Source organism: Mixophyes fleayi, chromosome 7, assembly GCF_038048845.1.
Source record: "Mixophyes fleayi isolate aMixFle1 chromosome 7, aMixFle1.hap1, whole genome shotgun sequence".
Classification (NCBI taxonomy): domain Eukaryota; kingdom Metazoa; phylum Chordata; class Amphibia; order Anura; family Limnodynastidae; genus Mixophyes; species Mixophyes fleayi.
This window is the reverse complement of record NC_134408.1, coordinates 68,352,056-68,378,804: the sequence shown is the minus strand read 5'-3', so window position 1 is coordinate 68,378,804 and position 26,749 is coordinate 68,352,056.

Below are 26,749 nucleotides of genomic sequence, written 5' to 3'. Positions count from 1 at the left end.
GGAGATCTTTCTTATACACCTAAGACTGTTCTACGGGTCCATAGCCCTTCCAATGGACCAAGTACTGGGAACACCCACGCAGGTCACGGGTATTCAAAATGTGACTGATCTCATACTCATTGCCAGATGCAGTTAAGAGAGGCTGTGGAGAAGGTTTGTGAGAAAATCTATTGAGGATCAGTGGATTCAGCAAAGACACATGAAAGGTATTGTGGATCTTCAGAGAGGTGGGAAAGCCCAGCCTGTAAGTTACCGGGTTGATGATCTCTATCACCGGATATGGTTCAATAAAACATTGAGCCAGTTTCATGGAAGGCACCCGGAGTCTCAGATTCCGTGTGTATAGCCACACTTTATCACACAGATGAAGAGTGGGAATCAATCTGCGATGACGGTCTGCAGCCAGTTTATACAGTTGTGAATCTTTTAATATTATTATTATTATTATTATTAATATTTATTTTTAAGGCGCCACAAGGCGTCCGCAGCGCCGTACAGAGACAACCAAAATTACAATACAATGGGAGACAGCACAGTACAGTAAACACAGCAACTCAGTAAGCTCAATGCACAGCTAGAGAGGGAGGGGTAGGGGGAGGGAGGATCCGCAAACGACGGGGCCCAAGAAGGAGGGCGCGGAAGACAGGGAGACCCCCAGGGGGGAGGAGGGAGCGAGAGTGGACGTGGGGTGGAGGACCCCTTGAGGAGGAGGACTAAGCAGCTGGAGAGCAGAGTTAGAAGTGGTGGAAACAGGAGGAGAGATGGCCCTGCTCAGAGGAGCGTACAATCTAAGGGGAGGGGTGGACAGACAGAGAGATGCAGGGGAGAGAGGGAGAGTAGGGGGACAGAGGCAGAAGATAAGGTAGGAAGTTAAGTGGGAGACAGAAAGGCTTTAAGAAAAAGGTGGGTTTTTAGGGCCCGTTTGAAACTAGTAATAATAGATTTTTTTTAGTTGAGGCCCAAATATGAGCAAAGTTTCGGACCAGAGAGTGGGCAGCCGGAACAGTAGGTGCCAAAGGAGGAGAGAAATCAGGTAGAATGGGGTGGGAGCCAGAAACCGTAACGAAGGGGCGGATCCAGTGGAATTATGCACATGATTATTATGGGCGAACTCAGCCCAAGGAAGCAAATTACACCAATCGTCTTGATTACTGGAGGAAAAACAGTGGAGAAATAGTTCAAGATCCTGGTTTACACAATAGATTTGGGGTCTCTCCTGCGCTCCTCTTTGGGCGGGGATAGGGTAGGGAATGCAGCCTTTAGATCCCTTAGGAAATACCTACTAGATTTCCACAATACAGAGATAAACATAAAAATATGCAATCTGGCGCAGATAGGGCGGTATTAGACAATGGGGTGCCTCAGTACCAATAGATGCCCGATTGGCATCAAACATACAAAAAAAAAAAAAAAGGTAAACAAATATGCTATATTTACAATGGCAGTTTTGATTTGTCCAACTTTCCAGTCCACCAGATAGTCTCAATGCAAACAAAATGATCGCGGGGTGTCCCTTCCTCAGTTTCTCCTGATTCACATATATATATATATATATCAGATGACAGAAAAGACAAATATCTCCAATGGTGCAATAGTCCAATTAAACACAGAATAAAGATCTACTTACATCTTGTAAGAAGATCTATGCATGTAAAGGTTTCTTTCACACATTAACTGCCAACTGTCTCCTCTCATCTCTCCTGATTAAAACGTGTATATATTCGGAAGATAAGAAGAATTTTTTTTCCAATGGTGCAGTACTTCAATAAAACGTTTATTAAACACAGGCTAAAAAAATCTACTTACATTTAGCAACGAGATCTGTACAGGTTTCTTTCATGCACTATGCTGAATATCTGACCGTCCTCCTGTGGCAGGTATATCCATACTAACTTCCGGGTTCCGTTGTCCTAGCAACCAATCTCGAGCTCTCATTGGAACCATACGCGTTTCGTCAGGAAGACTTCGTTTACACGTTCAGTCTGCCCATTAGTTTGAGGATTATACCCCAAGGAAATCTTTAGGTCAACTCCTAGATCTTTACAGAAGGCTCTCCAAATCGTAATATACATTTTACCCACGGTCCGATATAATCTCCTGTGGACAACCATGAAGCCAGAAAACTTCCTTAATAAAGACTTGAGCGAGCTTGGGAGCAGATGGAAGCCCCTTTACAGGAACAAAATGGGCCATCTTCGAAAATCTGTCTACTATTACTTAAATAGTATTTAAACCCTCGCTTGAAGGTAAGTCGGTAATGAAGTGCATGGAAACACTCAACCAAAGACACTCAGGAACTGGTAGAGGTAGGAGCAATCCTGACGGAGGGTGGCTAGGAATGTTGTTTTTTCGGTACATATTCCACAAGAGTCTATGAACTATTTAAGTTCAGTCCGGAGGGTGGCCACAATAGTGTCAGGGCAAAAGAGAGAATGACTTTTTGAACCCAGCGTGACCAGCAAATTTAGTAGCATTTGCCCAGCGGAGGACTTTGAGGTGAAGGTGACGTTCCAGATAGGAGCATCCAACTGGAGGTGTCCTGGAAGCACTGGCTAGAGCAATAATACTGGAAGGTTCGAGAATGAGAGGTGTATGGCTCCTTCAAGAAGGTGGCACCATTTTTCTAAAGCTGACTTGATGCAAGTAATTCCTTATCACCAATCCCGTAGTTGCGTTCCAAGATGGAGAATTTCCTAGAAAAGAATCCACAAGGACGAAGGAAACTGGAGAAAGATTCTTGTGAAAGGACAGTTCCGACCCCAACCGAGGAGGCGTCCACCTCTAGGAAAAAGGGTTTCCTTTGGTCAAGTCGAGTCAGGACGGGTGCAGACAAGGCTTCCTTCAAGGGAGAAAATTCTGAGATGGCCTATCCCAGACCTTAGGGTTCGCTGATCTCCGTGTGAGAGCTGTGATGGGAGCAATTAGTGTGGAAAACTGATTAATGAATTGTCTATAATAATTGGTGAACCCAATAAATCGTTGAATAGCTTTCAGACTCAGCGGTTGAGGCCAATTGGTGATAGCAGAAACCTTCTCCGGATCCATCTGCAATCCAGAACCAGAGACTATGTATCACAGGAAAGGAATTTGAGGAACCTCAAAAATACATTTCTCGAGTTTACAAAGGAGTACTAAAAGCAGTCTTCCATTCGCCCCCCTCACGAATCCGGATTAACTTCTAAGCACCCCTGTGACTGGATTAATTATAAATAACTTATGGTGTAAATTTATTTAAAGGAAATAGCGCAGGACGCTTATTTATATAATTGCCAATGCACTTATTTTTGATATTGTGTATATTTTGATACAGGAAATTGTTATTTCTGAGATCAGGGTAGAAAATTTGTTTTTTCTGTTTTAACCTTTCTAGAGGAAATGCCTTATTTCTGATGTATATATCTGATACAATAAGCCTTTGTTTTTTAAGCCTTTTTATATATCTTGGTGTAAGGAAATGTCTTGTTTGGGGTTTACAACTTTTACTGGGGAATTCTTTTCTTTGGAGGAAATGTGTATTCTGCAACTGTTGGAGGAAGGACTCATGCTAACCTCATGCTAATTAGACCTTTTGATGTCTGAGGGTCATAGGAAGATGTAATTAGACTTGCTGTCCACTGTAAGATGCAGGATATCACAGCAAGGTTTTAAGAATTTCATAGATAAGTGTAAATATTGTTGACTTTGCAATGCATGTAAATCCATGTTTGTGTAAACACATGGCATCCTGATTCTAAAAATAGACTGTGTCCAAATCAGTATAAAAAGCACTGTCTTGTACACCGAAATGTTTCATTCTGATGTTCCATCTGACCTGATCACCTGGTACCTTCAACCAGTGTGAGAGCAAATAAACATCACTTTGCTTCAAGACCCTGCTTGACAACTTCTTCAATATTGCTGTAATCCTGTGACCTGCAGATTAGGCCCTAAATCTAATCCGTTCTCCAGCTGTTTCTAAGGTTGGACCCATCTTTTCCGATACCAACACAATGCCTGCTACCCTGCAGCTCTGGTCAGTGTGATAGGCCAGGGGTGGATCCATCAAAAGGAACGTGGTTCTGGGTGCCATAAATGAGCCCAGTGGTGGCAGCAGTCTCCTCCTAGTGAGGCAAGAGGGATAACGAAAGAGGACGGTGGCAAAGTAAGCCCAGCCAGTTCCCAGCAACAACAGATAGGGTGGCATAGGCGGTCCATCCTGTCACAGATTTCTGGTGGAATAACCGCAGGCGGCTTTTCATGAACCAATCAGGAGAGCCGAGTTATTCAGGATAGGAATACCTGCAGCAATGAGAACACACAGGATGTCTGATTACACCAACGTGTCCAGGGCGGACTTCGAGACTCTGTGCAGTGCCAAGGGCATTGAGATCAGACATTCGCCAAACAGTGCGGAGATGAGAGAAGCACTGAGGGAATGGCACCGACGGCATGGTATCCCAGACGCCCAGACAGCGGAGATCCCTGCTCAACACCCTGCAGTGACCTCTACCCAGCAGACTGCACTCGCACAACCAGCCCCTCTATCCTATGATGAGTGCAGGGCTGCCGGGCTAAAGATCCAGCTGGCGGCCTTAGGGGACAAAGCATCTGCAGCTGAGTGGGCACAGGTCATGGTGCCAAGAGGGAAGAGCACCGGCCATGCAGCCCTGGGGGGAGGCACCAGCCTAAAGGATCAGGACTGTTATCTCTACCTTGCCCTAAATTTGAGGACTGTGTTGGTAATATTGATGAGCACTGCAGGTATTTGAAAGGCTACACGCTGTACCCAGAGAGGAATGGGTTAAGCAGCTGGTGCCCACACTGGAAGGACGTCCAGTGGAGGCCTACCGTGGGGTGCCCACAGAGGACTGTGTGAACTATAATATAGTGAAAAGGGCACTCCTTAAATGGTACACTATTACCCCAGAGACCTACCGTTTGAAGTTCCGGAATTTTACAAAGGACCTCCACGCCACCCATGAGGAGTTTGCCAACCTGCTGTGGGAGTCTGCCAGGAAGTGGGTGAGCGGAGCAGGTGCTCAGGTTCCCGAGATGAAGTAGTGGGTACTGAACCATAGCCCTGTAACCCTGAAAAAAACGGCTCAGTTGGCGGATCAGTATGTGGCAGTGAGGCCACACTGGCAGAAGCGCCAGGTTAACAGCCAACCCCAAAGGACTGTACAAACAGGGGGACACCCCTCTTCTACTCACCCCCAAAAGCAAGTACCTAACTCTTTGGGTAACATTCGCCAGCCACCGCCCCGCCCTGTCCCTGGGAGTTATTTAGAGGCCATCGGAGACCAGACAAAAGAAGAAGTGCTACCACTGCAGGAAAATCGGTCATTTAAGGATGGACTGCCCCACAGCCCCATCACCCCAGACTCGTGCCCCTAATCCAAGTCTTGGGGCCCGGCTGACTTGCTTAACTGGTGAAGGTGAGCCAGCAGAAACTGTTTTCACCCCTGTCAGCCCAATGGAGTGTGGCGTGTCTGAAGGTGACTCAGCGGACAGATTCACCTGTGTGTCCTAAAGACCCCCAAAAATATGTGGAGGAACCTGCAGCGGGTCCAAGTGGGACCCATGCAGGGTGAAGAACTGAGAGACTCAAGGACCTCAATAACTGTTATGAGTCCCCATCTTATTGATCCTGCTGCAGTATTGCAGGATCGCACTGCCAAAGTTACTGTGGCAGATGGACTGGAGAAAGAAGTGGCTGTAGCAAGGGTGTATCTGGACTGGGGAGATGGCCAGAAATTGCGATATTTTGCCGTTAAGGATGGCCTCCCAACTGATGTGATTTTGGGCAACGATGTTGGGGGTGGAATTGTGACCGAATTTTTCAACTCTATTACTCTGAGCCAAGCTGCTAAACTACAGTCTTCAGGATCTACACCTGCACAACCCAGCCCAGAGGAAAAGACCACATCTGCTATTTCTTCAGGAAACAGCCAGCCCTTTGCCTCTGAAAAGACTGCGTCCCCTAGCAATGCAGAGGATGTTGTCCCAAGCCAGCTTGATATTGTGGGGGTGCACTGCAATTCTCCTGTCCCTAGCAGTATGCCAGACCCTAGATTCCGAGCTCAAGTAGAACGATGAGCTACTCATGGCAACATTCTGGCAGGGACTTTCTGATCGCATTAAAGTGGAGTTGGTATCCCGTGAACTCACTGCAGAGCCTGATTCCCTTTTTTCCCTATGTAATAGGGTTGGCCTTTGCATCCGGGAACGTACTCAAAAGAGATCTTCTGCTAGACGTTTTGTTCCTCGCCTCGCTCCTCGCATTCAGAATCCGAACCCAGATACTTTGGACGAACCCATGCAGATAGGATGGTTTCGACTGTCCCCTGACAGGGAGAAACTATTTAACAGGCACATTACATTTGAAAATCTAGACTCCCAACAATTTAAAGTGTGCATCAACCAGTGTTTTAGAATGGTTTGTAATGAGAAAAGTGTATGAAGGTGTATATATGAAGGTGTAGTATGGTCCACTGTGGTATCAGATGACGAGACCTGCAGCTGTGTCTATGCATCGCTGTGTACTTTGCTGTGACCTAGTCATGACCCAGAGGTGAGATAAGTGTAGCGCATGGTTTTACTCAAATCGCTGTGCACATTTGAGCAATTATACGTATCCTGAGATAAACTCTTACTTTGAGTAGTTCACAGTGCTGTGGGCCCGTCTCACGCCCATTTTTACTTTGAAGGACATAGGGTGTCATAAGTGGTGTTTGCGCTTGTATACACAGGTACTTTGACTACTTATTTGTTCATTTCTCACTGTTTTGCGTACTTAACTCCCGGTTCTGGGCATGCGCAGTGTGGTTTTGTGCACCATACGCACAAAATCGGCAGATACGTTCACTAATGAATCAAGCCCACTGTCCTTATCTCATAACACAGAACAGCAGCATTGCATGCTAGCCAGTGCCGTAACTAAACATTTTAGTGACCTGGGCGAGACAGGACACCGGCGCCACCATCTAAGTGGGAGTGACATTTGTCAAGTGGGTGTGGCCTGTGTAATGTAGGGGTGTGGCTAGCACTTTACTGAAAAAATTCTGTTACACACATTTGCAAATACATTATATATATATATATACATTTATATATATATATATATATATATATATATATATATATATATACATATATGTCACGGGCACTAGGAGTCTTTACCCAGGGATCACCAGGTGATGGACTTACCAGAGCAGTATAGATGGTAATATGGTACTCTGGTAGCGGGGTGATCACGGAACAGGAGACAGCAGATGGTAGAGAATGCTCGTGGAAAGTCTATGACTAGCAGCACTGGTAATATATAGGTAGTAGTACACGAGGAACTGAATGGACAAAGGAAACATGAGGGTAGTCAGTGGTCTGCGGTAGCAAGTTGTACCACTCCTATAGTGAGGAGGAATGTCCAGAAGCAACGAGGAGGTGATGAGAGTCAGCGGTCTGCGTTTAGCAAGTTGTACCGCTGTCTAGGTGAAGGAATGGAATCCAGGTGGAGGTATCCGGGAAGTCAGTGGTCTGCGTTAGCAAGTTGTACCACTGCTATGTGAAAGGATACTGGAAACAGGTGACTCAGAAAACAGGGATCAGTGGTCTGCCTCTAGCAAGTTGTACCACTGAATATATATGTGAGGAGGAGCACGGGGGAGAGAATGCCATACAGAGTATACACGGGCACACTGAACTTGATCCCACGATGATATGCACAATATAGTAAGGACTGAACAGCACTGCACAATAATACAAAGTCACAGGAACTATCCGGGCAAAAGGTAACACAGTCAAATGATGGCAATAGTCTCAGCGGATAGTAAACTCCAGAGGAGAACAACTCAGTCCAGCAAGATATGCAATACACCAGCACAGTCAATGAGAAGTATGCATACCGTGGTTCAGGAGCAGGCTGTCAGACAGGAGTGCAGAGATACCTGAACGGCTGGAGGCCGGCAGGATGCGAAGTCCCAGGAGGGTAGAAGCGGTAATCAAGTAGGTGCAGCGCACAGATAGGTAGACCAGCAGAGATAGAAACAAATACTCAGGAAGCAGTAGTATATAGAACTGGACACCTGGAGAACACTGAAGAGTAGAGATGGTCTAGACGAGAGGCGTTGATCCGATGCAGACTGGCGAGTTGACACAGGCAGGAACACTGTAGAAGCACGGAGAGCTGATCAGCTGGCTGCAGACACGAGTAGAACTGAAGGGTAGCGGCTAGCAGGACACTGCAGGTACACGGAGGTAGCGGATAGGAATCAGCAGGTGCAGTCACGATGAAACACGGGAGAGTTGAGATGAGCTGGAACTGTTGAGCACGGAGGCAGCGGATAGGAATCAGCTGATGCAGTCTCGATGAAACACAGGAGAGTTGAAGTGAGCTGATAACTGTAGTGCACGGAGGCAGCGGATAGGAATCAGCTAATACAGTCACGATGAAACACAGGAGAGTTGAAGTGAGCTGATAACTGTAGTGCACGGAGGCAGCGGATAGGAATCAGCTAATACAGTTACGATGAAACACAGGAGAGTTGAAGTGAGCTGATAACTGTAGTGCACGGAGGCAGCGGATAGGAATCAGCTAATACAGTCACGATGAAACACAGGAGATTTGAAGTGGTCTGGAAACCACAGGAGAGTTGAAGTGGTCTGGAAACAACAGGAATCAGCTGAGCTGAATACACGAGGAAACACAGGAACACCTTCAGAGGCTCATGGGGAATGAGACTCCAAGATCAGGCAACTAGGTATGGAACTCAGGTGCTTTAAATAGGGAGTGTTGCCTAATCAACCAATTAACTAGAAGGAACATGAACAGAAGGTTTGAAAGGGCTGCACATGCGCAGACCCTCAGGATGGTGGACGGCCACGGTTCCTAAACACACGGGAAGAAGCACTCACAGTCTGGTGAGTGACAATATACATATATTGTGGCAAGAGCCCGCTACTGCTGAAGCACACACGAACAACTTCTTTTTATGCAGGTTTATTGTCAGGATGGAAAAATGTATATGACACCATATGAATTTCACAGCAATTCTGGAGGCCCTACATGCTAGCTAGACATAGACCAGCTCTCTAAGGAACAGCCAGCTTCCCCAGCGTTGGTCTCCCTGAGCAAATGATACAAGCAAGCTTTTATACATGATACTCCTCCCCCAGCCTTAGCTTGATGGGCAGGTGACACACCCACCTTCCCTTTAAGAGGAAACTCCCATCAGTGCTTCTTTTTGCACTAACAGACACACCCTGTATGTTTGCTATGAGGAAGTGTCACTCACCGGACCGTGAGTGCCTCTGCGCTGGTGCGTGGTTCTCTAGCCTTCCTGCCGGCGCCTATCCTGAGCCGCGGCTGTCCGCCATCTTGATGGACTGCGCATGTGCATCATCCAAGAACTCTTATGACCTTTGTGTCACGGGCACTAGGAGTCTTTACCCTGGGATCACCCGATGGTAGGCTTACCAGAGCAATGTAGATGGTAATAGGGTACTCTGGTAGCTGGGTGATCACGGAACATGAAATGATGGCCGATGAGATGCTCAGGAAAGTCTATGACTAGCAACACTGGTAATAATGAGGTAATGATACACAAGGAACTGTATGGACAAGGACACGTGAAGGTAGTCAGTGGTCTGCGATAGCAAGTTGTACCACTGCTATAGTGAGGAGGAATGTCCAACAGAAACAAGGAGGTGATGAGAGTCAGCGGTCTGCGGGTAGCAAGTTGTACCGCTGTCTGAGTGAAGGAATGGAATCCAAGTGGAGGTATCCAGGTAGTCAGTGGTCTGCGGTAGCAAGTTGTACCACTGCTATGTGAGAGGATAATGGAACAGGTGATACCGGAAACAGGGATCAGTGGTCTGACATCAGCAAGTTGTACCACTGAATATATATGTGAGGAGGTGCACGGGGGAAGACTGCAACACAGGATATACACAGGCACCTTATACACGATCCACAGTAATATGCACAATATAGATATATATATATGTAAATGACTGATCAGGTCTGCAATCTAGAAAGTCTCTTGAAGTAGTCCAGCACAATGATAACACAGTCAATGATGGCAATAGACTCAGCGGATAGCAGACTCCAGAGAGAACCAAACACAGTCCAGCAAGATATGCAATACACAGCACAGTCAATGAGAAGTATGCATACCGTGGTTCAGCAGTAGCAGTCAGATGGGATTGCAGCGGTACCTGAGCGGCTGGAGGCCGACTGGATAGGAAGTCCCTGGATAGGTGAAGCAGCGGTCTAGCAGGTGCAGCGCACAGGTGAGTAGACCAACAGGGACACGAATCCACAGGAGTCAGCAACACGTGGAACTGGACTCATAGGGGACCCAGGAGAATGGAGATGATCCAGCAGAGGGTAGTAGATGAGATACAAATCCAATGCTGACAGGAGGGTAGAGACCAGTGGAACACGTGAAGGCGTGGAGAGTGGATCAGCAGGAGATGGACGATAGCGTTGACCACCGCAGCAGGACTCAGCGGCACACGGAGGTAACCAGTAGCAACCACAGGAACCAACAGCGATGGGAAACAGGAGTGCAGCGCAGGGCAGGAGCTGTTGATCACGAAGTGTAACAGATGGTAATGAAAGCGGCAGTCTCGAGGAAGTCACAGCAAAGATGAGATGAGACTATAGTGCACAGAGGCAGCGGATAGTAATCAGCTGGCAGTCACGATGTTGAACACAGGCGAGTTGCAAGCAGGAGACTGTAGTGCACGGAGGCAGCGGATAGTAGTCAGCTGGCAGTCACGATGTTGAACACAGGCGAGTTGCAAGCAGGAGACTGTAGTGCACAGAGGCAGCGGATAGTAGTCAGCTGGCAGTCACGATGTTGAACACAGGCGAGTTGCAAGCAGGAGACTGTAGTGCACGGAGGCAGCGGATAGGAATCAGCAAACAGACTTGATGAGAAGCAGGTGAGTGTGGTAAAAGCTGGAGTGCACGGAGGCAGCGGATAGCAATGAGCAAACAGTCACATTGATATAAAATAACGTTGAAGTGATGTAGAAGACTGTAGTGCACGGAGGCAGCGGATAGGAATCAGCAAACAGTCATGATGATACAGTTGATGGTGGAAGTGGTATGGAACCACAGTAGTAGAAGTGGTTTGGAAACCACAGGAATCAGCAGCGCTGAATACACAAGTAATACAGGAACACCTTCAGAGACTCATGAGGAATGAGACTCCAAGATCAGGCAACGTGGTGGTGACCACAGGTGCTTAATATAGGGAGGTTGCCTGATCTGCCAATTAAGTTAAAGGAGTATACACTGAAGTATAGAAAAGGGCTGCGCATGCGCAGACCCTCAGGATGGTGGACGGCCACGGTTCCTAAATGTCCGGGAAGAGGCACTCACGGTCCGGTGAGTGACACTTTGCTTTTAATCTAATTGGTGGATCAGGCACCTCTCCCTATTTAAGGCACCTGTGCTCATTACATTGTTGCCTGATCTTGAGTCTCATTCCCTGTGAGTCTCTGAAGGTGTCTCCTGTGTCCTGCTCGTGTCTTCAGTTTCCTGCTGATTACCTGCTCTACTCATCAGTGGTTCCCATACCCGCTACTGACTCCTGTGTCCTGCTCGTGTCTTCAGCTTCCTGCTGATTATCTGCTCTACTCATCGGTGGAGCCCATACCCGCTACTGACTTCTGTATCCTGCTCGTGTCCTCAGCTGTCTGCTGGATTACCTGCTCCGCTCATCAGCGGTTCTCATACCCGCTACTGACTCTTGTATCCTGCTCGTGTCCTCAGCTGTCTGTTGGATTACCTGCTCTTCTCACCTGCGGTCCCCATACCCGCTTCAGCCGTTCAGCGCTCCTGCTGTGCCTGCATATCCTCGTGGACAAGCTTCTCTACTCATCAGCGGTATGCTTACTTGTTATTGACTATCAACTGTTACCTTGCATATCCGCTTAGGACAAGCTTCTCTACTCAGCAGCGGTATCCATACCCGCTATAGACTATTAGCTGATTCGCTGCATATCTGTTTGGAACAGTTCCTCTGTGCTTCCATTGTCTTCATACAGTTATTGACTCTTTTCATTCCTCCACTTATCCGCACCTGGACAAGTCTTCCCTACACAGCGGTGGTACAACTTGCTATCCGCAGACCACTGACGCCTCCTCTATCTACCTGCACCTGGACAAGCCTTCTCATCACAGCAGTGGTACAACTTGCTATACGCAGACCACTGACTTCCCGCTACCTACCTGCACCTGGACAAGTCTTCCCTACACAGCGGTGGTACAAATTGCTGAACGCAGACCACTGACTTCCCCACTACCTACCTGCACTTGGACAAGTCTTCCTATCACAGCAGTGGTACAACTTGCTATCCGCAGACCACTGACTCTCCCATTACCTTCCTTCACCTGCTCACGTCCACCCTGCTCTCCGTGGTTGAAACCTGCCTTCCACTATAGCTGCAAGTTGCTGACTCATCTACCAGTATAGCTGCAAGTCGCTGACTCATCTACCAGTATAGCTGCAAGTCACTAACTATGATCAATTCCATTGGCATCCTCTCTCCATCTGCTGTTATATATACGTTCCACTATTCACCCTGCTGCCAGAGGACCGCTGTGCAAACTCCGCCCCTCTGGTAAGCATAGTCAACTGGTGAATCCTGGGCAGAACTCCTAGTGCCCGTGACAGTAAGATCAGGCCATGACAGACCCAGGATCGGAACCAACAGCTAAAGAGATGCTGCAGTACCTGGTTACTCGGATTGAACAACAAGATGTTCAACAGCAACAGTTGTTCCAATGTTGTCAGGCTTTAGCCTCCCGAGGAATCCCTGTGAAATGTAGCAGCTACTGTTGACCCTCCAGTACCTCCTTCTTCTCCCCCAGTGCCATCCCAGGTGTCTACCGCTTCCACGCTACACCTGCCTACTCCTTCTAAGTATGATGGAGACCCCAAAACCTGTAGGGGTTTTCTTAACCAATGTTCCATTCATTTTGAACTCCAACCACATAACTTTTCTACTCATCGTTCCAAAGTGGCCTATCTCATCTCTTTGTATTCCGGACAGGCTCTCGCATGGGCTTCCTCTCTGTGGGAAAGAAATGACCCCTTATTGGAGGATAGTGCCATGTTTATTTCTATGTTTCGAAGAATTTTTGACGAACCTGGTCGTGTTATCTCTGCAGCTTCCAGTATTCTCCGGCTACGCCAAGGATCTCGGTCTGTAGCTCAGTACGTCATCCAATTTCGGATTCTTGCCTCCGAGCCCCAATGGAATACTGAGGCGCTGATAGCTGCCTTCTGGCAGGGGCTTGCCGACAAGATCAAAGACGCACTGACCTCACAAGAGTTACCTTCCTCCTTGGACGATTTGATTTCTCTATGCCATCGTGTAGACATGAGGTTTCGTGAGAGAGATTCCGAAAGAGTAATTTCTTCCAAAGCGCCTGTTCGCTCAGTATCCCAAGTTAGTCATCTTCCACCTCCAGTAGAACCCATGGAGGTAGGACGCTCTAAACTAACATCTGAAGAGAGGGAGCGACGAGTGAAGAATAGACTCTGTATCTATTGCGCTGACTCTACTCACATGCTGAACTCATGCCCTAGAAGGTCGGGAAATGCCAGGCCCTAACCAGTTCTGGAGAAAAGGTTAGGGTCCCTGGAGTCCTCTCCAAAATCTGTGCTTTTGATGTTACCGTTTCCTTTGCCGCCAAATCGTTTTTGTCTCAAGCACTTCTGGATTCTGGAGCTGCTGGAAACTTTATATCTAGTTCTCTAGTGAATCAATGGTCCCTACCAGTGATTCCTTTAAAAGCACCTGTAGCGGTCACCGCTATCGATGGTTGACGTATAATTAATGGACTCATCACTCAATGTACGGCTCCATTGACCCTTCAAATCGGAGTCCTACACTAAGAGAAAATTTCCTTGTTTGTCCTTCCTGTTACCACCAGTCCCATCGTACTTGGCCTTTCATGGCTTCAACTTCATTCTCCTCAGATTGACTGGAACACTCCTCAAGTCACTTCCTGGGGTCCGGATTGTCATCATAGATGTTTGTCTCAAGTCGTTCCACTCAAAATAAATCAGTCTTCCATTACACCCTGCCCACCGGGTCTTCCTCCACAGTATGCTTCCTTCGCGGATGTGTTCGATAAGATCCAGTCTGAACGCCTTCCTCCCCATCGGGCGTGGGATTGTCCGATTGACTTACAACCTGGCAAGAACCCTCCAAGGGGTCGTGTGTATCCACTCTCGCTACCAGAAACCCAAGCAACTTCTGAGTATATCAAGGAGAACCTCCAGCGAGGATTTATCCAACCTTCCACTTCTCCCGCTGGAGCGGGGTTCTTTTTTGTGAAGAAGAAGGATGGATCATTACGACCCTGTATAGATTATCGTGGTCTCAATGGCATTACTATCAAAAATCGGTACCCTATTCCACCAATTACCGAGCTCTTTGATCGCATTAAGGGAGCCCGGATATTCACCAAACTTGATCTTCGAGGCGCCTATAATTTAATCCGGATCAAGTCTGGAGACGAATGGAATTCAGCTTTTAACACCAGGGATGTTCACTATGATTATCTAGTTATGCCCTTCGGTTTGTGTAACGCCCCCACTGTCTTCCTGGGTTTCGTGAATGAGATCTTCCGGGACTTGTTGTATGTCTTCCAAATCATGTGAGTTAACCAAACTTTAAACTATTGTTTGTTACACATAAGTCTTTGCTTGCTTTTGCATCAATCTAGGTGCATAACTGCACCAATGTTTTGCTCTGCTTCCACGCTTTCTCTGCATATTGTCAGCTAAATGCCTTTCTTTGTTACATATCCCTCCCCCTAGTGTCTCCAAGTAGGGGGACGCGGACTTGGCGAGGAGCGCATATTTTCGTGACAATGCATCTGCATTCTTGTACAGAATTCCAGGTCTATGTTCTACTGAGAACCTGAAAGGTTGCAGTGCAAGAACCAGCGGGCTACCTTGGCATTTACCTCCCGGTTGTTCTGCATCCATCGCAATGGTGCATGATCTGTTATGAAAGTGAACTCTCTGCCTAGGACCTAGGTTCCCAAATTGTGCGCCGCAGCTCCCAGGGGTGCCGCGGCGCTGTCACAGGGGTGCCATGGACAGGAAGAAGAGGAAGGAAAAAGAAAAAAAACTACTTACCAATCCGGCGGCGCCCGGGACCCAGCATCCTCCTCCTTCCTCGCTTCTCAGTGAATGCCGGGCGTGATGTCACGCCCGACATTCAGTGAGAAATAAGGAAGGAGGAGGATGCTGGGTCCCGGGCGCCGCCGGATTGGTAAGTAGTTTTTTTCTTCTTCCTGTCCACGGTGGGGGCACAGCGAGGGGCAGAGGCTGAGGGGACAGAGCTGGCAGAGGCTGAGGGGACAAATGCTGAGTGGACAGAGCGGGCAGAGGCTGAGGGGACAGAGCGGGCAGAGGCTGAGGGGGCAGAGGCTAAGGGGACAGAGCGGGCAGAGGCTGAGGGGACAGAGCGGGCAGTGACTGAGGGGACAGAGCGGGCAGAGGCTGAGAGGCCAGAGCGGGCAGAGGCTGAGGGGACAGAGCGGGCAGTGGCTGAAGGGACAGAGCGGGCAGATGCTGAGGGGACAGTGGGCAGAGGCTGAGCGGGCAGAGGCTGAGGGGACAGAGCAGGCAGAGGCTGAGGGGACAGAGCGGGCAGAGGCTGAGGTGGCAGAGGGTGAGGGGACAGAGCGGGCAGAGGCTGAGGGGACAGAGCAGGCAGAGGCTGAGGGGACAGAGCAGGCAGAGGCTGAGGGGATAGAGCGGGCAGAGGCTGAGGGGGCAGCGGGCAGAGGCTGAGGGGACAGAGCGGGCAGTGGCTGAGGGGACAGAATGGGCAGATGCTGAGGGGACAGAGCGGGCAGAGGCTGAGGGGACAGAGCGGGCAGAGGCAGACAAAACAGAGCGGGCAGAGGCTGAGGGGACAGAGCGGGCAGAGGCTGAGGGGGCAGAACGTGGGGGCACAGTGTGTGTGTGGATGTAGGGGGCACTGAGTGTGTGGATGCAGGGGGCACGGTGTGTGTGGATGCAGGGGGCACGGTGTGTGGATGCACGGGGCACTAAATGTCTGAGTGTGTGGATGCAGGGGGCACGGTGTGTGTGGATGCAGGGGGCACGGCGTGTGGATGCAGGAGGCACTGAGTGTGTGGATGCAGGGGGCACGGTGTGTGTGGATGCAGGGGGCACAGAGTTGACTACTTATAAAACGGGACTGCTCGGTAATTATTTTGGAGAGGTGCCTTGAAAAAATTTTGGAGACTCTAAGGGTGCCGCGAACTGCAAAAGTTTGGGAACCACTGGCCTAGGAGATAATAGCACAGAGCTTCTGTAGCCCATTTTATGATGAGACATTCTTTCTCCAAAGTGGCATATGTTTGTTGCCTCGGAAGCAACTTACAACTTAGGTACAGGACAGAATTTTCTACTACATTCTTCTCCTGTGACAAGACTGCACCTAGGCCAACACCAGAAGCATCAATTTGAAGGAAGAACCTCTGGGTAAAGTCCGGTACTTGTAGAACTGGAGAGGAACAAATTGCTAACCCGAAGATCAGACCAGGCGACTTCTGCAGAGTCAGACCAGGTTAATCTATCTGAACAAATTTTTTTTAACATGTCCGCAAGTGGAGCAGCTCTAGTGATGAAGTGGCTTACAAACCACCTGTAGTAACCTACTAAGCCTAGAAAGCTTCTTAACTGCACTTTTTTTTCTGGCCTTGCCCAATTTTTGACTGACTCCACTTTGTCTAGCTGGGGGTTTACATGCCCTCGACCAACAACGTACCCCAAATACTTGGCTTCTCTCATGGCTATGGCACATTTCTCTGGGTTAGCTGTTAACCCTGCTGACCTTAATGAAGCTAAGACCGCCTCAACTTTGGCTAAATGTGATCCCCAGTCTGGGGTATAAATCACTATATCGTCCAAGTAAGCGGCTGCATAAGCTGTGTGAGGTCGTAGCAGTTTATTCATGGCCCTTTGGAAGGTGGCAGGGGCCCCATGCAACCCAAATGGTAGGACTTTACACTGATAGAGACCATCAGGGGTGGAAAATGCAGTCTTTGGCTTGTCCATGGAAGTCAGGGGAACTGGTCGATAACTTTTCGTTAGTGTTACGCCTCACGCCCCCAGGCATCAACTCCTAGAACTGCTTCACAGGTCTTCACCTATAGGAACAGTTTTTCCCGTAGAGCTAGTTGCGCTCACAAGTACTCTGATGCCCCCAGGTCTTGTACTCTAGTAGTAGGAACTGATACCTGAGAACGTAGCGCTGGTGTAACACAGAGGTGGAGTGAAAGTCCCGGCAAGGTATATATGTAGCCGGCAACGACAGCGTCTAAAGGTCACAGGCAATATAGCAGTGTCGAGGTCCAGGCTAAGGGATCAGGGTCACAGGCAAATACGTAGAGCCAGAATCCAGGCAAAAGGTCAAGGGACACAGGCAATCCACAAAGTCAATATCCAGGCAAGGGTTAGCAACGGTAATCAAACGAGGAATTAGGAAGCAATGAAGCAGAATATAGCAGTATAGTTTGCATGTAGCAGGGACTATAACCGGCAGGGGAGGATTGCCCCACCCTGCCTTATAAATGTGCACTGACCAATGAGAAAGTGACTGAGGGCAGGTCCTGTAATTAGCCACCTGGCTAAACTTTAACTAGTGCGCGCGCCCGGCTACCCTGAATTCCGGGACGTGGTGCTGCACCACAATAGCGTCCCAACCATTGCCTTGGCACCAGCCGGGGCAAGCCGGAAGTGACGTCCCAGTCGTCATGACGATGGCCGGCACACTGGGACATGGAGGGGAATGCCGGCACGGCTCGTAACAGTACTACCCCCTTGAGGAGGGGTCAAGGAACCCCGACAACCCGGTTTTCCGGGAAAATTTGTAAAGAATTCAATAAGCAATTTATCAGAATGTAGATTCCTTTGTGGTACCCAGGACCGCTCTTCAGGGTCGTACCCCTTCCAATGAACAAGAAAATGAGCTTGACCTTGAAACTTCCTTGAGTCCAAGATCTTCTCAACCTCGAATTCTTGATGTCCATCAATGGATAAGGGCTGAGGTTTAGAAGGCCGTCGGTGTCTGAACTTTTTGGAGGAGATAACGGGTTTCAACAGGGAGCAGTGGAATGTGTTGGGAATTTTTAATGACTCTGGAAGCTTCAGCCTGAAAGACACTGGGTTGATTTGTTTCAAGATAAAAAAAAGAACCAATAAACTTGGGCCCTAGCTTCTTGCACAGTTGTTGAAGTTTGATATTCCGGGTAGACAACCATACAAAATCTCCCACCTTGAAGGAAAATGCAGAACGGTGAAGGTCGGCAAAAACTTTGGACTTAAAGGAGGTTCGGAGTAGGGATTGATGTACCAATCTCCAGATCTTCCTAGGCCGGGTGGCCGTAGACCTAGGTTCAGCTGGTTTACCGGCAGACAAAGAGGACAACGAATTGGCTCTGGAATGATACCCAATATTGCAGTAGAAAGGGGAGTGTTGGGATGAAGAATGGCATGCATTGTTGTAGGCGAACTCAGCCCAAGGGAGAAGGTCCACCCAGTTGTCATGGCTTTTAGATATATATAAACGTAGGTATTACTCGAAGGACTGATTCACCTCTTCGGTTTGTCCATTTGAGTGCGGATGGTAAGCAGATGATAGGCTTAGACTAATACCCAGCAGGGAGCAGAACGATTTCCAGAAAGCTTCTATGAGCTGAGATCCTCAATCGGACACAATATTTTCCGGGAGGTCATGAATACGAAACACATGTTTAATGAATAGTGAAGCTAGAGAGCGAGCTGAAGGCAATTTAGTTAAAGGAATAAAGTGAGCCATTTTACTGAACCGATCCACGGTAACCCAGATGGTGTTGCACCAAGAAGATGGAGGTAGGTCGACAATGAAATCCATGGACAAGTGGGTCCAAGGTCTGACTGGGACTGGTAAGGGTAACAATAGGCCAGTAGGAGATTTCCGAGGAACCTTGTTTTTGGAGCAAAGATCACAAGATAATATGTATTCTCTGACATCCGCAGGCATAGATGGAAACCAGACAATTCGGGAGATGATTTCAATGGTCTTGGCAATACCAGGATGTCCAGAAGTCTGGTTGTCATGACATTCTGAAAGAACAGCTTTTCTGAGGTGAATGGGTACAAAAAGTTTGTCTTCCGGGGTTTCGGGAGGTGCCTGTGGTTGAACTTGTAGGAGGCTGGGATAATAGGACATGGCTCTGAGACAGGTGTTTGATATGAAACAAAACTACGGGATAGGGCGTCCGCCCTAAAATTCTTCGAGCCAGGCCGGAAGGTGATAATAAAATGGAAACAAGAGAAGAAGAGAGACCACCGTGCTTGTCTGGAATTCAACCTTTTAGCTGATTCAATGTAAGACAGGATCTTATGATCAGTGTAAATTGTGATAACATGTCTTGCTCCTTCAAGCCAGTGCCGCCATTCTTCCAATGCCCACTTGATAGCTAGTAGCTCTCGATTGCCCACGTCATAAATTTCTTCAGAAGCAGAAAATCTTCTGCACAAGTACGCACAAGGATGAAGGCGATTGTCCTCAAGGTTTTTTTGAGAACCGCTTCAGAGGTCTTCACCTATAGGAACCCCTTTTCCCGTAGAGCTAGATGCGCTCACAGGTACTCTGATTCCCCCAGGTCTTGTACTCTAGTAGTAGGAACTGATACCTGAGAACGTAGCTGTCACTCACCGGACCGTGAGTGCCTCTGCGCTGGTGCGTGGCTCCCTAGCCTTCCTGCCGGCACCTATCCTAAACCGTGGCCGTCCACTATTCTGATGGTCTGCGCATGCGCAGCTCCCAAGAACTCTTGTGACTGTTGCTTTTCATCCAAATTGGTTGATCCGGCAACTCCCTATTTAAGGCACCTGTGTGCATTACCTCATTGCCTGATCTTGGAGTCTCATTCCCTGTGAGTCTCTGTAGGTGTTCCCTGTGTTCTACTAGTGTCTTCAGTTTCCTGCTGATTCCTGATCTATTCATCGTTGGTTTCCATACCCACTACTATCTCCTGTGTACTACTAGTGTCTTCAGTTCCTGTGGATTCCCTGTGCTACTCATCACTGGTTTCCATACCTGCTACAGTCTCCTGTTTCCTGCTTGTGTCCTCAGCTGGACTCTGATTACCGGATCTACTCACCTGTGGATCCTACTCTCGTCTCTGCCGTCCAGCGTCTCTGCAGTTCCTGCATCTCCCGGTGGACAGACTGTTCTACTGAATAGCGGTATGCCTATCTGTTATTGACTTTCTACGTTTACTCTGCATATCCGCTAGGACAAGTTTCCATGCTCAACAGCGGTATCCATACCTGCTATAGACTGTTATTGTTACGCTGCATACCTGTTTGGAATTAACGTACTACTCAGTCGTTATATATGCATAACTGTGATTGACTATCCATTATTGGCCTGCATATCTGTGCTGAGCAAGTCTCTACCAAGCAGCGCCACACATACCGTTATATAGACTTTGTTGGATACGCTGCATACCTTTTGGGATCAATTTCCTCTGTGCTCTCAGTGTCTGCATCCTATTATAAGCAGTGGTACAACTTGCTATACGCAGACCACTGACTTCCCCGCTACCTACCTGCATCTACTCACGTCCATCCTGATCTCCGTGTTCAAATCTACCTTTCCACTATATCAGCTAGTCGCTGATTCATTGACCAAAGATTGCTGCAAGTCACTGACTTTCCAATTAATTATTGGCATTCTCTCTCCATCTGCTGTGATATATGTTCCGCTAGTCACCCTGCTACCAGAGGACAGTTGTGTGAACTTCACTACTCTGGTAAGCCCAGTCATCTGGTGAAATCCTGGGCAAGACTCCTAGTGCCCGTGACAGTAGCGCTGGTGTAACACAGAGGTGGAGTGAAAGTCCCGGCAAGCTATATATGTAGCCGGCAACGACAGCGTATAGGTCCAGGACAGAGGTCTAAAGGTCACAGGCAATATAGCAGTGTTGAGGTCCAGGCTAAGCGATCAGGGTCACAGGCAAATACGAAGAGTCAGAATCCAGGCAAAAGGTCAAGGGTCACAGGCAATCCACAAAGTCAATATCCAGGCAAGGGTCAGCAACGGTAATCAAAAGAGGAATTAGCAAGCAATGAAGCAGAATACAGCAGGGTAGTTTGCATGTAGCAGGGACTATCCCCCGCCAGGGGAGGATTGCCCCTCCCTGCCTTATAAATGTGCACTGATTAATGAGAAAGTGACTGAGGGCAGGTCCTGTAATTAGCCACCTGGCTAAATTTTAACTAGCGCGCGCGCCCGGCTACCCTGAATGCCGAGACGTGGCGCTGCACCACAATAGCATCCCGACCATTGCCTTGGCAATGGCCGAGGCAAGCCGGTAGTGACGTCCCGGTCGTCATGATGACGGCCGGGACGCTGGGACACAGAGGGGAGTGAGTCGCGGCGGTGCCCGGAGCCGCCACGGCTCGTAACTGTTAGATCAAAAGTTGTCAAATAGTTACAACCAGCAAGATTTTCTACCAGTTCATCCACACGTGGCATCGGATAGGCATCAAACTGTGACACACTGTTTAGGGGCCTAAAGTCATTGCAGCACCTAATTGTCCCATTTGGTTTTGGGACAAGCACAATGGGACTATTCCACTCACTAGTGGACTCTTCAATCACGTCTAACTGGAGCATTTTCTCGATCTCCTTTCTCACATCCACCCGTCTGGCCTCTGGAATGCGATATGGCTTCTGTTTTACAATGAATCCTGGCAGAGTGACAACGTCATGTTCGATTAAGGTAGTGCGTCCAGGAATGGAAGAGAAGCTATCCCTCTTCCGGCTAATCATTTCTTCAGTCTGTTGTCTCTGCTTAATAGACAAAGCTGGCTCTATGGGCACATCAGACTTTTCAATGGCAGTACTCACTACCTGAGGAGAGGTTTCCTCATCATGCCAAGGTTTAAGGAGGTTAACATGATATATTTGCTCCTCCCTTCTCCTACCTAACTGGCGGACTCTGTAATTGACAGGACCATCAGCTTCTAGAACTTCCTATGGACCCTGCCAATGGGCGAAAAGTTTGCTTTCCTGGGTAGGAACCAGGACTAGAACCTTGTCCCCAGGCTTGAAAGATCGAACAATAGCACTTTTGTCATAACTTTTCTTCTGTCGTTCCTGAGCCTCTTTTACATGTTGTTGAACAATGGGCCCTATTTTTTCCTAGCCTCTTATACATTTGGGACACAAATTGTACCAAATTTGGCTCCCTGGGACCTTGCTGCTCCCACCCTTCCTTTATCATATCCAAGATACCCCTGGGCTGTCTCCCAAACAATAACTCAAAGGGACTAAACCCTGTTGAAGCTTGAGGTACCTCACGGATGGCAAACATCAAATAGGGAATAAGAGTGTCCCAATGTTTTTTCTTGAGCCACGGCTTTCCTGAGCATGTGCTTTAATGTGCGGTTAAAGCGTTCCACCAAGCCATCTGTTTGTGGATGGTACACAGAGGTGTGAAGCGCCATCACCCCTAACAACTGGCACATGTCCTTCATCAGTTTGGACATGAATGGGGTGCCCTGGTCTGTGAGAATTTCCTCGGGTATACCGTAGAGTGTAAACATCAATACAAGTTATCTAGCTATGATGCTGGACTTTATGTTTCGTAGGGGAATTGCCTCTGGATACCTGGTTGCATAGTCAAGCACCACTAATAGATATTGGTGTCCACATACGGATTTTGCCAGTGGCCCCACAAGGTCCATGGCTATCCGTTCAAAGGGAACTTGTACTATTGGTATTGGAATGAGAGGTGCTCTGTACATGGGTTTGGGACAGGTTCTCTGACAAATGGGACAAGACCGGCAGTACTTTTTCACTGCCATGTGTACACTGGGCCAGTAAAACCTAAGTAGAACTCGTTCCCATGTTTTATCCTCCCCTAGGTGTCCCTCACAGACATGTGTGTGTGCTGCTTTTAACACTAGGGGTATATGGACCTGAGGAACAATTAATTGTTCTACTTTTTCACCCTGTACAATAGCAACTCTATACAGAAAATTATTTTTGACAATAAAATATGGTATACCTTCTGCAGGCTGGGCGGCTTTCGCTACCCCATTTACCTCAGTCACACTTTTAATAGCATGTTCCAAAGTGGCATCATTAAGTTGGTACCGAGCAAAGTCCTGCAAAGGAAACAAAATTGGTATTGCGGACCAGTCCGTATCCTCACTGACAGGCGGGGTGGGCTCATCTGCGACATCACAGACCAATGCTAGTTTGGACTGTCCATGTTTCCCCGCAGGTGGATGCTTTTGTGGAACTCCTGCTGTGACTCCCAGAATGGCATTCCGGTTTGGTGGTTCCCAAAGATCGATGTCCAGATGTTGTGGATTCTTAGGCGGTTCCTTTAAGACCGAGCTTCTGACCGTTGCATCAGTTGCCAGCATGTCCGGCCGGATCCGCTCACCGAGGACCTCATTAAACAGTGGGAAGTCTCGCCCCAAAATGAGTGGATATGGGAGTTTAGGTGCTATGGCAGCTACCACCATAATGGTTTTGTCTTTGAGTGTGACTGGTAGTAGTGTTCTTTCATACTCCTCTGTCGTCCCATGTACGCAAAGAACCTTCACCTTGGGCAACCGAGTAGTTATGGTTTCGGGTAAGGCAGAGCTGGAAACCAATAAAAGTTCACTCCCTGAGTCAACCAAGGCCAGGACAAGGTTTTGGTTGATTAGCACCGTCACCTGGAACAAACAAGGACTTCCTGACGTGGTACTCATGGTAAAATAGCTTGGGAAAGCAGGCCCAATATGTGCCACGGAACATTCCATGAGTTCCGGTAGTTTAGGACACTCTGTCTTAAAGTGGCCTGGCTCACCACATTCGAAGCACTTCAGATTAGACAAGGATTGTCAAACCTGGCTTTTGGCGTTGCATCGGCTTTGGCACGAACGCAGGTTCTTTAGTCATTTGCTGTAGCGCACAAAACCGCTCTACCACTGTGACAAGCTCTTCTTAAGTTTGTGGGTCTGATTCCAGCACCCACCTTTGCAAATCGCGGTTCAGCCCCCGGATGCAGTGATCTAACGCCAGAACTTCAATAATCCGAGAAGGCGAATTCTCCTCAGGCTGCAGCCATTTATTTAAAACTTTAGAAAGCTCAGCCAATTGCGCTCTGACCGGCTTATCTTTATCATAGCAACATTGGTGATAACGCTGGGCTCGGCCTGGCCCGGAAACCCCAATGTGAGCCAATATCTCAGACTTTAGACACAAATAATCAGAGGCCCAGTCCTCATCTAGATCCATATAATATCACTGATCTTCACCAGTCAGATATGGCGCCAGCCTCTCGCCCAATCTTTAGGAGGCCATTTTGCCTTTTATGCAAGTCTCTCGAAGGACACCAGATATGCTTCTATGTCATCACCTGCGACATTTTCTGCAGAGCCGGACCAGGTGGTTCATTTCTGTCATGCCTCACCTGGCTTAACTCTTCCCTTAAGAGCAGGCTGAAAATAAATAACTAAATGATATAAAACACTGAAAGAACACTCAAGCGCTTCCCTTTCACAATCATATATCTCAATACAATCTTAGTATATATAATAAATACATTGAACTTATCTATTCTTTATAGTGGAAGTCCTTTTCAACGTGTAAGTCTTGCAGAAAGAAATAATAAAACAGTAAGTTCCTCTGTGTCTTGTTTTTAGCATCACCGTATAATCCTCCCACCTATCGTTTCTCGTGTATGGAGTCTGTAAAAAATCTTTTCAATATATCTTCTGTTATAAAACCAGAGAATGGAAAACTCCTATACACGTCCTCATCAGCGGGCATATAAAAAACAGAGGGAGAGAACAAACATAGTGTAATTCCGTTTGAATCAACACAGGAAACTCGTGAGTAATAAAATTTAAACTCACATTTAATATATGAAAAAAAAAAAAAAGCTAAAATCCTCACACTGTGAGAGTAAACTCGTACCAGGTCTAAAATGGTATTAGGCATTCACCGCACAAAGGCTGACACATCCGGATTCTTGTCTTCCCAATGGGTGATTCCTAGGGAGTAACTCTCCAGGTGGACCTGCTCTGCACCAACGCGTTTCAACTATGAATAGTCTTTTTCAAGGTAGCCCTTAAGAGCCTGGTGTTTTCCGGCCACTTCCAGTAGCGGTGACACGCAAAAGTGACCTCAATATGGTTATAGGTTTGAGGTGATCCCGCTAAATAGTTTCTTTAAATGAGTGATTCAGATTATACCATGATTGGCAACCAATATGTTAGTAAGAAAGATTGAGAAAGTTTGCCGTCTTGCGCATGTGCAATGAGGATGTCCACTTTTGGGTACTTCCGGTTTGCGGACATGCTGATAATTGAACACACTATTTAAAGCAGCATGAGAGCTGCATCCATTATGAAATCCTCCTGAGGAAGTTTATTGAAATAGATTAAACGCATTGAGGTATTGTGCTGTGCTGTCCTTGTTGTCACTTAGGCTGCTATCATACAGATTGAGTCCACTGTGCCTGTATAGTGATAAAGACCAGACGTTTATTTATTGTTGCTGCCATTCCGCTGGGTACATTGATATGCTGTTTATTCTCCTGGCTGATGTGAGTGCAACCATTGCATTTTTATTGAAATAAATTTTGTTTGTACATACTTCACTATTTGGATTATTATTCCCTTCTATGCATCAACTGTGTGAATTTATGAGGAGATGTATGCAGGAGCTTGATGCAGGCATCCAGTTACAGATAACCACTATATGCTTATGAGCTTTGATTAAGCTTCTATCTGGTACGCATACTATGTTAAAAACTAGTCTCTATACCTTAATAATACTACACCATGAGGCGCCCTACTTTTCTATTGTTTTGGATCCATTCTCGTCCGGGTTGACGATCTGGTTATCTGAAATTGGACTGCCACTTGAACATAAGACTGTGTGTACTCTCATATTGCCGCCAATTGGATCAAATTCATTGAGACTGATATTGATTGAACTGGAGTTGGTGAAATAGCACCATTTACACCTCAGTGCTGTTACTTGTGTATATATATATATATATATATATATATATATATATATATATATCTCATGTGTATATAAATATATATATATATATATATATATATATATATATATATATATATATATACATATATATATATACAGTGGTGGGATTCAAATAAATTAACAACCGGTTCTCTGCCTTAATGACCATTTGAAGTATGCAAAAATATATACCGAAAGGTATTCTAATATTTCATGCACTTAATACTCAAATAAAAACAGTAAAAGAGATACACAAAACTATATTGTTATAAGAAAGAGATTTAAAATGTTAAAGAAAAAATATTAAAGAATACTTTACCTGACAAAAATCTGTTATTTAATATTATATTCATATTATGCCATAGTAATGGCTCTCTTCATCACACTGTACCATGTAGCCTTCCTTTGCCCCTGAAAATACTGCGTTGCCGCTTCCTTTACCCCTCAAAACTCTATGATGCAGCTTCCTTTGCCCCTCAAAACACTACGATGCAGCTTCCTCTGCCCCTCAAAACAATGCGATATGTAAAAAGGTGCTTTGGGCTATAGAGAATGCACTATTTTAACCATAAGGGGGAACACTAAAATCTAATTTCAATAACTACAATGTGCTTTTAGAACTAAATAGCTAACAATCTTTAGAACTGGCACTTGTATAAAATGTACCAGAAATGTAGAA